The sequence below is a fragment of the Anguilla rostrata genome, chromosome 1 (assembly GCF_018555375.3).
Source record: "Anguilla rostrata isolate EN2019 chromosome 1, ASM1855537v3, whole genome shotgun sequence".
Lineage (NCBI taxonomy): Eukaryota > Metazoa > Chordata > Actinopteri > Anguilliformes > Anguillidae > Anguilla > Anguilla rostrata.
The window spans coordinates 51,420,408-51,431,733 of record NC_057933.1 but is presented as its reverse complement, the minus strand read 5'-3'; the positions used below and the strand labels follow the sequence as shown (position 1 = coordinate 51,431,733).

The 11,326-nt window shown below is 38.4% G+C and overlaps 1 long non-coding RNA gene across 1 annotated transcript; it reads right to left on the bottom strand.

The window, feature by feature from the left end:
• Window positions 1-408: 408 nt before the first annotated feature.
• Window positions 409-9,002, bottom strand: LOC135258175 (uncharacterized). Its single transcript, XR_010330891.1, has 2 exons — window positions 6,733-9,002; window positions 409-1,925 (listed from the first exon to the last, which is right to left on the bottom strand). It is a non-coding gene; the product is annotated as an uncharacterized LOC135258175 (long non-coding RNA).
• Window positions 9,003-11,326: the final 2,324 nt, after the last annotated feature.

Genomic DNA, 11,326 nt, shown 5'->3' with positions numbered 1-11,326 from the left:
GAAAGCTGACACCAAACATTAAAACATAGGTGAAAGGGGGAAAACATTTAAAATGATAATAATGAAAAATAAAAAAACAACAAACAAAATTAAACCGGTTAGAATGCATGATTCACACCAATACAGATACTCGAATTAATTGCTTGAAAATTGTGTGTTGCACTGCATTTGTAGAGGTATTCAATTTTAATTAGCGTTTTCAAGACACCTTTTACCAGCCTGTCACTAGCCTCCCCTCCCAGCCAAGATCCACTCTCTTCTCATCTCACATTCCGCCTGACAGAAAGCTCTTCACCTTGGACCTGCAACATATTCTATTATTTCACTATGTGCGCAAAAGGTCCACGTTCAGTGCCATACACCAAAATTCAATATACAGTAGATATAAGCGCCCAATCAAATATAAGCTTTGTCTGTATTACTCTTATATTTTAATGAAACAATCACAGAACATAGGCACAAACATGTCAGTGTACAAACTACATTCCCACACTGTCGCACAACTGTACAAACATCAAGAGCATGTGCATGCGCTACGCACGTCCATACATGAACGTTTTCGAGAAAAGTACACAGGGCAATTATTTAGGAAGTGGACTTGATAACCAGCAAACAAATTCTAGTAAACAAAGTCCTATTGCAGTCTGGCAAAATTCATTACTTCCTCAATTAATTGCACTGTTTTGTTTGGGGTGATAATTCATTAGCTCCAGGAAATGCAGAAAAAAAGGCAGTTCAATAGTGTTTTGTGCCCTTGGTGTTAAAATAATTTCATTCCGACATGCGGCCTATTTTACTACATTGTTTAAATGATATTTGCATTGATGGGACATTATTAGCGTTTCCCTTTTTCTTCCATTTGTAAGACAAATTTATAACAGGGGCCCTGGTTATTAAAGCTGTAAATTGACATGATAAAAGAGGAAGCTCGTACAAATGGCTCGTACTTGTAATGGATTACTTTTATAAACGCAAACAGACCTCTGGATTTTCATTTTCTTGACCACTAAAAAGAATTATGGTGCCCAGGTACTGTAAAGGGAACAGAAATGAATGCAAAAGCATAGAGCTGTCTAATTGTTTGTGGTCTGTTATTTTTTAAGGCACTATTATATTCTCATCATCTTGATGTGTACAGCTACCAATAGTCAACAGCTTTGCTGGGAATGAAAAAAAAGAATGATCATTAATCAATTAATTTCTTGTTCCACTTTAGCAAGCTGCTATCGATTTCTTTTTCTTTTTTGTGTCTCAGTATATGAAATTTAGTTTGAAGGGCATTAGTATCATTTCATATCTGATCAGTGCATTGATTTCAAGCAGGTCTTTTCATGTTCGATCACCTTTCATGGCTGACATGAGATAGAAGGAGATTTAACTGTAATAATCGTGCAAGGTGGCTTTGCAAAGCCATCATTTTAAATGATCTGTTCGCCTTGTTTTGAAATGCATGTGGATGAGGCTTTGAAAGGATGTGCTATGATACTTGAAACATACACAGAAAGCATCAACGAGCACACTGTGTATAGGTGACCTGCTCTATTTTGTTTATCTCTTTAAAAGGCCCGACTGCCTCAGGAAAATGTAGAAATACGATGGTCTGCATTAAAGCTTGAAAAAAGAAGTGAAAAAAACAAAATGTAGGCAACATTTTAGGATGGCAGCTCCAATGACAGAGAGACTACACCACATTTAACAAATGTGATCCAAACGGGTTTGTTTTTCTATTATGCACAAAATATCCTACACATAAAACAAAAAAAACACTTTTTTATTTTTTTCTCCACCTGCATTTTACACAGTTTATCTCTTTTTAATCTTTTTTTTCTTCACTTTTTTACCCTTTCAGACTTGCACCCTATCTTGGTTCCATTGTTATTCACCTTGTTTATTGCCTGGAGCAGACCTGGTCGACTGGACATCATCTGAAACCACAAACGACAGGATGCAATAAGCTAGAGAATAGCAGTAATCTGAGGAAAGTTCTCCATTCACTCTCGCCCCTAACTCTCTGTCTTCTTATCCTGCGCAGAAAATAAAAAAATCAATACCGGCTCACCAGGCTTGATAAAGGCACTGGGCGAAGAGAGCAGGCACGCTGGATATAGTAAATTAAAGTGATCAAAATTTTCCAGTCGACTCAGCCCACAGCCTACGTAAACTAACAACCCTGTCTCCGGACTGCCTGTCATTCCATGCACTTGCTATCTTTTTCATTCTTTCTCTCTTTCTCTTTCTTTCCCCCTTTCGTCCCTGCCCCCACCCCACCTCATCCAACCCACATTAATTCTTTATTTATATGTTCAAGTGTCTGAAGTCCTGTATTTTTCTGGAATTCAGAAGCTTGAAATGGTTATTTATAAACATCTATGCACAGACACAAATGCACTTACACATGTACATGTCACATGCATACATTCACAAACACATGCAGACATACCATAAGAACAGCATGCTCTTAACTGTCTTCTTGCCATGGTAAGGCAAGGTGGGAAATTATGTGACTTGATGGACCATTCCCTTTAACCTTTAATATGGTGCTTTGCCATTGACTTTGAATAACAAATGTAAGCAGATACTTCGGTTTGGTGAGAATTTCAGGTTCTTACTTTTTATCACATGGTCAGTAGCCACTAAATAAATAAATAAAAATGTATGTTATGGATTAAGTGTGATAATGGATAGATTTTATTCCCTGCTCTGTTTTTCAACAAGAGTCCCTATTCTTACTTACTATGTCTCTGGTCAACAAAATACCTATGGCCACTTATTTAAAGCTTATCAGGGCAAACCATGAGGATGGCTCATGAGGATTGCTGTTGTTTATCAAAAGCAGCCATTTCCTGATGACTTTTAATGACCCCAGCTCTTTGATTTCTTCCTTGGCACAGAGACTGATACCAAAACACAAATAAGCAGTATGAATGAATGAATAAAATAAGACAGAAGGAAAAAGTATAAGTTCTATAGCTTTGTGCAATTATATCAACTTTATTGTCACATGGCTGTTGTAACCTTTCCCAGCAATCAATAACCTAGAGAAGAGAGCAATTAAATAATGATAATGTTTCCAAACTTGCTATTTAAAATTATGAGTTACTGAACCTCGGCTTTCATTCAAGTGGCCTGACCCATTAGCAATTTGAGTTTGTCACTTTTACTGTACTGTTATTGCTCTCTCTGTGTCTCTTGTTTTTATATGTGGGGGCGCACAGTGGTGCAGTGAGTAGCACTGTAGCCTCACAGCGAGGTCTTGGGTTCAAATCCGGCCTGAGCCTTTCTGTGTGGAGTTTGTTCTCCCCATGTCCACATGGGTTTCCTTCGAATACTCTGGTTTCCTCCCACAGTCCAAAGAGATACAGGTAGGCTAACTGGAGAATCTAAATTATCCATAGGCATGAGTCTGTAGGTGAATGGTGTGTGTGCCTTGCAAGAGATTGGCGACCTGTTCAGGGTGTATTCCTGCCTCTTGCCAAATGCACGCTGGGATAGGCTCCAGTACCCCCCGCGAGCCCGGCTAACATAAGCGGGTATAGATAATGGATGGATGGATGTTTTTATATTGCAAAAATGGTGCATTGTGAAGTTACTTTTGCATTATGTCTGCATTTATGTGTGTACATGAGGATCATGTTCCAAGCAGGTGACACCTCAAACAATGGGGAATTCTATGACACTGTCTGTACTATGTCCCAATCACTTAATTCATCTTCAAGTTTAATAACATGATAACAGAGGACAGATCTACAGCTGGGAAGTATGATAGTATGCACATGTAATGTAGCCAAGAATGGTGTTAATGTTGTGATTAGAGATCTGGCTATTCTTCCTTTGAACAAGACACGTAACATTAATTGTTTCAGTAAATCTCCAGTAGCATAAATGGACATTATGCAAGCTATTATCAACAGCTACAGTCAAATACGGAGAAACAAGTCTTGTACGCACAGCAGTACTTATGTACCAATGACAAAATAAGACCCTATGTAAACCTCTGTCCACTGCTTTAAGGACCCCCCAGTAATACATTGCAGAGTTGTTTTTGGTAGTAAAGGCTTTATCACTTTATAAGTGTGGAGGGTTAAATGAGTGAACCCCAGCACCCCATCACGGGAAAGTTGTCCGCAGCGCGGCGAGGCTCGGCCTGAGGGACGGGAGCGGGTGGGAAGAGAGCGCCGCCGGACCCGAGGCCCGCCGTGACCTCACAGTGCGGCCGACCCGCTAGAGGTCAGACGGGCAGACGATCCCAAGGCGCTTGGACAGGCCCGGCGGGGGCGCGGCCCGGCCCGGCGCGTCCCGGAGCCGCGGCGCTCAGCGCAGATCAGCGCCCGCGTGCCTTCCTGCCGGGGAGGCGGCAGCCCCCGCCCGCGCTCTGTAACTCATCCGCGGAACTGACCATTGATTTTCCCTCTCCCTTCCCCTCCACCCACGCTCTCAGATGAACACCCACCGCGCGTGTGACGGCAGCAAGGGGAGGGAAACACTTCATATTTTTATGGTTTAAATGGTTCTAATTGATCACCACAGTACACCCGGGGATGACATTCTATATACGATCCATAAAAATTCTAACTGCAAATCAATAGTTTTCTCTATGATGGTGACAGCTTGGTTAAATGCGGAGTGTGCTATGAGTCAGCTGGTTAATTTGTTTTCCATGTGGTATGGCATGAATGGATATGTATCTGCTCTTTCTTTTGTTTTTTTTACTGCTAGTTTTCAACCAAAATTTGATTATTATTATACATTATTATGAGTCAAATACATATTAAAATGAATGAGCAAGTAATGCACAAATATTTTTTGAATGTTCATGATATGTTCAAAATGAGAAGTGCATGAACATGAGTATGTGCCTTCCGTTCTCTCATGCAAGGCATAATAATCTGTTAAATAGCATAAGAAATATAGAGTGCAGTTTACAACTACATGCATGCTACTAGTCAGGTAAAACAGTACAATTCCAGTGTAAATGCAGTGACTGCAAAACATGAGCCAAGCTATTTTAGAAAAAAAAAAAGTGTTGGTCTACACCACCCAAAGTAATGTATAAATGTCAGTGTTTATCTAAAAATTTGATACTGTGCAGAATGAAAGCAATTTTTAAAATAAAAAACTTGATTGGTAAATGGCTCACACACTTAAGAATAAAACACAATCATATGAAATAAACATTGACACAACCATTTATCTCATGATCTCCTCCAGTTTATTTGTGGAAAAATCCTTATAATTACATGTTCATTTTCCCATAATTTGATTCCTATTTTTTTAAAATCTCTTAATCAAGCAAAAGGATTGTGACTCCAAATGTCACTCAATTGGTTGCCATATGTTTAAGCAGTTAAACCCTCAATAAATGATTATGCACCTACTTTTAAGTATGCAAGTAGCACACTTCAGTTCCAATAACTGAAGGCATCACTAAGAAACTGTTTATCTGATGTGTTTGTTATAGAAAGGGAAGGGAGAAATTAACTTACTGACACACACTGTACACTGAAGATTAGTTTTTTTTAAATGTTTTTTAAAAAATGACAGCATCATTTAATGTGACAAAGCTATTTAAAACCTTTTATCGACTATGAATTATTCTGCAGGACACAGATAGGAAGCAATATGTGGTGCTAAAATGGTAATTTCTATAAAAAATATTTTCACTATAATATCATGCTATTTTGCTATATTCTATTGTGCAAGTGAAATTTTTAAACTGTGTGTGTGCATATGTGAGTGTGTGTGTGTGTCTGGGATTTTGAAATGCATGGATAGGCGTCTCAAAATGTCATTTAAAACCTACAGCTGGGTGTTAATTTGCTCTCCTCAAGGCAGAGGGATTAAATAATAAAGCAGGCTAGTAGAACTATGTCTTCAAGTTCTTGTGAGACCAGGAGCCAGTAGCCCTGGACTGTGGTGTGCAGACTACTGTGCACCTCACCAGTTTCTCCCTTTACCCAGCATGCTTTGCAGAGACTGGGATAGATAGGACTACAGGATATGCGCTTGTGGACACACACACACACACACACACACACACAGTCTGTCTAGCCCTACCCTCCTCTGAAAACTCCCAGGTTCTTAATCAGCATCCTAGCTGACTGATCAATGACAGATATGAGGAACAATTTTTGCATGCTAACCATCCTTTTCCTTTTTCTTCTTCTTCTTCTTCTTCTTTTTCGTATGCGATAATATTTCTCTCTTAAAGGGCTCCCGCTCCAGCAAGTATTAATTAAAATCTAAATACTAAATATTGATTAATGCGTTATCAGGCCATAGCAGTTGGTCTGCGCGGCATCGATCCGCGCTGTGATTTATTATCATATTTAAGAAAAATCATTTTGTGTGATTATACGAGGTAATGGACTTTAGTGAGGGTGTAATTCTTTTTGTATCACGTTTGTTGTGCCGCAGAGGTGGGACGATTTCTCAATTGTGGCTGAGATGGCTGATATCTTCTCCCGCTGCACTTCCCGGCAGCCACCGAAGCCTAATGCGCTAAGCTTGTATAAGCAAAAGATCCCGTCCTTGTCATTAGGAATAATAGGTATTAGGATTACCTCCTTAATCACAACAGAGATTAACAGATGGTATGAGAGAGCAGTTATTAGCAAACATCTTACATTCATCAAATCAATAACATGATTTGTAATCAGGCTGTCGGCTGCGCAGGGGCTAGGGCAGTTCTCATTGAAAGATCCCGGCAATCAGACAGTACTGTGTAGCAATTACCTTTTCCACAAAATGGGTGTTCATCCTCCAGCGAATGGCATCAGTCCAAATACAAATGAAACAAACAAACAGGAACCCTGTAAAAATACATATAACATACAAGGCTCCACACAAACAAAAATACTGTGTTGCATGTTTTTTTTTTTTTTTTTTCACCAAATACAGTTGCTGGTATGTTCATGTTGATAAAATACACATGCATTAAATAAATCTGCAGCACATACATATGTTAAACAGTGCGTTTATAATTAAAATCTAAGATGATTTGCTTTAGGGAATGGAGTGAGAGAGTCCATGTCCTTATATGTAGTACACATGCAGAGAAACTATGGACAACCACAGAAATTAAATGACCGTGGCAGTAATAATTACTATAAGTTATTACATCAGACTCTTGGCAGTGAGGAAACCCATAAATTGTTATCCACACGCAGGACAGCATAGTGCCGACTTCACATTCTGTCTTAAAAATTTTCAGGCACACACACTGTCTGAAGTGTGACCACCACAGCCACTTCAGGGACACAGGATTATCCACTGCTGGATGCCTGCACTGCACAGAACAAGTGCCTCTTTGGTGCTCTTTAGGGGGCATAACTAGGGCCCTTTCCATTCTGCCTTAAGGGCACATAGGGGTGTTTTCTGATTAAAAAAGGTCATGAAAAAGTCACAAAAACATTCAACAATGAACCTCCCTGCCACCAGGGAAGGTATTTAGTCGGGGATACACAACAAGCCTACGATCCTCACGAGGCTGGTTTTGAAATGCCCCGCATGTCCAAACAAATGTTTTTCCCCAGATTTTATTTTCAAATATGAGCACCCTGGGTCCAATTTAAGGATGTCGCTAAGGATTAAATCCAGGCAAAGTGAAGTGCTGTCAGAACAAGGCCCCACTAATAATGTACTGGGAGTGTGCTCCACGGGCATGATCAGGAGGACCACAGCCAGCCATCACTTCAAGTTGAGGAATGAGCAAAAAAAACACAAAAAAAACCCAGTCATCTTTCATCCAGAGGAGATCGGGAAATATTTAAGAATTTTAAAGTTTGTTGATTCATGTGCCTCTGATTTCATTAATTTCAGTGTTTCTTTCTCATGTAAATAGCCATGCTTTTTTTTTGGAGGGGTGCAGGGAAAGATTTCATGGTGTAGGCATGGATTTGGTCACATTTAAAATTTATTTGCACAAATTTACATCACAAAAGCATTCTAAATCTTAATTATTTTGTTCTCAGTCTGAGCAGATTGAATAACTATTGATTTATGTATTTGCCTTATAAAATCCAAATGAACAATGCAACAGCCATGTTCCTACGTAAAATGATTTTAATCGCTTTAAATATATATTATACACCCTTTGCATACTTTCAGAGTGTAACCTTTCAATTCTGAAAGCATATGCTATTTTCAATAGCCTTTGGTCAGCAACTGTGAATTTGTTTGCATTAAAACTGCCTGGTTTAAGAGTAATATGATATGACTGAAGCTTGATAAGATTAAATGAAAGGGATGCAATTACAAGGAGTGTCAATATCATGCATTTCCTCCCTTAATAAATGAAATTGACAAAGGCTTATTCATTATGTAACATGCCAAGGTTACTCCACTAAAACAGACACACAAGATATTACAAGGAATTTATTGTAATATTCTGTTCGTCTAAAGCAGCTCTGCCGAAATAGACTGTTTCCCACCCCCTTTCTAATATGCTTTTTGGTCAAATCCTTAACAATAACTGTTAAAGTTATATGCTCTGCACCAACAGGAAATGCTCGGTAAAAGTATCTGAATGTCTATTGGACATGGCTGTGATGTGAAATGCACTTACCGGGATTAGGCAAGGCAAATGGTGCCACAACAAAGACTGTCGGAGGTAACCGATGCTGTTTAAAAATTCAGAGGGCTCTATTGAACAGCACAATGTGGCACACATATCACTGGCCCTGAAAGTACTGGCCCTCCCCCCAAACACTTTGACTTCTTACAAGCAGTGGCGGTCACTTAAGGCTGCTATCTCAGACTGAGCAACTCTAATTACCTAATTATGCGCCACTGTTTTGTTAGTACATGCTCATGAAGGTGAAAAGACTGGCTTTGTATGATATTGCTGTGCTTTCGTTTTGAAGTGCTATTTTTGTAAATGTGTCTGAAAACAAGCACCTCACTGACAATCAACATATTTCTGGTGAACGGTAAAACAACATTCCCTGAGCGATACACCTGCAAATAAATGAAAATGTACTCATTTTAGCTGCTTTCAATAATATATATATATATATATATATATATATATATATATATATATATATATATATATATATATATATATATATCTCACCAAATACAGAAGATGAAATCCAAAGGCAAACTGTCAGCGGAAAATATTGTTTAGGAGTGAATAGCCACAAAATGTCATTCCAATCTTTTTATGGTCACTGGTTTAATTCACTGCCCTAGCTGTCATAGCTGATGTGAAGTGTTTGTGTTCTGAGGTAATATCACACACACAGAGCAGGCCCTGCACATAGAGTGTTTGCCTTCTCAATGCCAACACACACAAGAAATCCCATTGATTCAAAAGGGCATATTCAATCTAACTGCAAAATACTGAGTCTGTGGATTTGAACAATGAAATTAGGTGTGTTAATATTTTTCAGCCGTTACACAAGGTGCTCAGATTGGCAGTTGCTGAAGTTAACCAAAAAGTTAAGTTGGCAAGCAAGTGATAAAAATTAGGACAAAGGGCACTGCTGTTAGATTGAATCTGGCGTGTAGATTCGTCACCCTGGTTTAGACTTTTCTATCCATGCCAGTAGAGGGAGAAATGATGTTGCAGCACCCCAACTATTACAGCAAGCTGCCAAACCCTGCTGCTCTATTTATGTACTACAGTCTGTTTAAGTATCACAGTGTGTTCATTGGGTTGGCCTTAAATTCTAGAGACTTCCAGGTGAATATTTTGCCTCCCAGGTTCTTGTGTGTGTTTTTGTGTTTCCCTCTTTCTATTTTCTGGGTGTATGGGTTTGTACATGTGCATTTCTTCTTCTCTGTGTTAATGCATGTGCATACATACATTACTATGAGTCAAAACAAATCACTACCTTTCATTCTCAAATGTCTGGCAAAATCACTATTTATGCTGGTATTTATTTATTAAGTTTTTTTAAAGTTTTTTAAATCATTATTATTCTCGTTATTTTTATACAACAACAACAACAACAACAACAACAATAATAATAATAATAATAATAATAATAATTTTAAATAAGCACTGTTAAAGGAAAGATGACATTTTTTTCTGACAATTTTTATTTTGACATTTATTTTATTTTTAACATTTTCATTATGATATTATAAACATATTTTCAGGGTCAGATCTAGGCATAGGCAATAGAGCGTGTCACTTGTATGAGGGGGTGCTAAGAATCTTTCAAACAAAAAGAAGAAAATGAGAAAATGAAATGTGTTGCATTAATGATAGTTGGTAAAATCCCCCAGTCTCCACGATTGCTGGTTATCCACCCTGCCTCACATGAAGTGTTGCCACATTTGAACATAGTCAGACTGCCAAATCAGCACCTCAGACCTGCCCAAAAGTAGGCACGTTTTTTTTATTTTTTTATTTTTATTTTTTTTATCATACATACAATGCGTTGGATTGCTACTATAAGATCAATACAGTGAGCTCCATAACATTCGGAGCAAAGACATATTTTTTCTTGATTTGGCTCTGTACTCCACAATTTTAGATTTGTAATCAAACAAACGTGGTTAAAGTGCAGATTCTCAGACTTTATTAAAGGATATTTTTATACAACCTGGTTTCATGTAGAAATTACATAACTTTCTATACATAGCCCCCCCATATCAGAGCATGATATTGTTGGGGACAAATAGCTTCACAAGTGTTTATGATTAGCCAGGTGTGTTCAATTGCATCCTTATTGCAGGTATAAGAGAGTTTTCAGTATCTAGTCATGATTCTAGGCTTTTGATTGCCTTCGGAATCTGTTATTGGCGTTAGTCAACATGAGGACCAGAGTTGTGCCACTGAAAGAAATAAGGGAAAAAAATAGTCAGAGACACAGGCCAAACCTTTGGCTAACCAAAATCAACTGTTGGGAAAATCATTAAGAAGAAAGAGAGCACTGGTGAGCTCAGTAATTGTATAGGGCCTGGTAGGCCAAGAAAGACCTCTAAGGTTGATGACAGAAGAATTGTCGTCATAATGAGAAAACACCAGTCTGAGAGATCAGAAACACTCTTCAGGCGGCAGGCGTGGATATGTCAGTGACTAACATCCACAGGAGACTTCAAGAACAAAACTACAGAAGCTACACTGCAAGATGCAAACCACTAGTTGGTGGCCAGTTAACAGTTTGCTAAACTGCTGTTAAGTAAAAACCTCTGGTCATAAATTCTATGAAAACAATGAATTTATCAAGAAAAAATAGTTTCTTTTCATATGTATACCATAAAATTAGCAACAATTTTGGTTATTTTTGTCATTACAGTATTTTAAAAAAGTGCATGGGAACACACCTCAATCAAATATATCTCTCTGGCTCTGTCTTGTTTTTAAAATGGTGTG